We start from the raw sequence: 1020 nt of genomic DNA on the forward strand, positions 1-1020 counted from the left end.
GTCATTCTCTCTTCTCTCCTCTTCCATCAGGTAGGAGATACAGGAGCCTGAGGGCACGTGCCACCAGACTTAAGGACAGCTTCTACCCCACTATGATAAGACTATTGAACGTTTCCCTTATAGGATGAGCTGGACTATGACCTCACGATCTACCTTGTTGTGACCTTGCACCTTATTGCACTGCACTTTCTCTGTACCTGTGACACTTTACTCTGTACTGCTATTGTTTTTACCTGTACTACATCAATGCACTCTGTACTAACCCAATGTAACTGCACTGTGTAATGAATTTACCTGTACGATCAGTATGCAAGACAAGTCTTTCACTGTACCTCGGTGCAAGTGACAATAATAAACCAATACCAATACCAATGAGGCAGCAGCTCTTCAAGCTACACCACTGTGTAGCTCTGTGGTGGGGCATTAATCTAACATCACGACTTTAGGATGTGGGAGGGAGCAGGAGTGTGCGGGGGAACCGCACAAGGTCACAGGGAGAATGCACAAACTCCACACAGAGAGCAACTGAGGTCAGGAGCAGACCCAGGTCACTGGAACAGAGACCCGCTGCATCACTGTGTGACCCATTTAGTCAATCAAGCTGTCTTCATTTTCATTCTCCCATTCACTCAGTTTGCTCCCATTTCCCAGCCCCCACAGTGTTTATGGGTGGAACTCATTTTCCAGTGACGAGCCCAAGCTGCCATCTCACTCGAAAGCATCACTGGAAAGTTCATGGCTACCTATTGTAGCCAACTGATTAATACAAGCACCCCATAGTCTGTTTACTGAACAGAGTGGAAAAGCCACTTCACCCCTCTCCATCCAGCCTGCCTTCATTTCTATTCAAGGAAATGATGAAGAAACAGCCTCAATTCACTGGGATTGGTGTTGTGCACTGATAAGGGGCCAGTTTCTAATTTAAGTACAAAAGCAGGAAGTCTGACACACAACTGTTTCCACGGTGCATTTTTTTAATCCAAAAGAAACATTCTTTCTGTGAGAGAGGGAGAGGTGACC

Source organism: Pristis pectinata, chromosome 3 (genome assembly GCF_009764475.1).
Source record: "Pristis pectinata isolate sPriPec2 chromosome 3, sPriPec2.1.pri, whole genome shotgun sequence".
NCBI lineage: Eukaryota > Metazoa > Chordata > Chondrichthyes > Rhinopristiformes > Pristidae > Pristis > Pristis pectinata.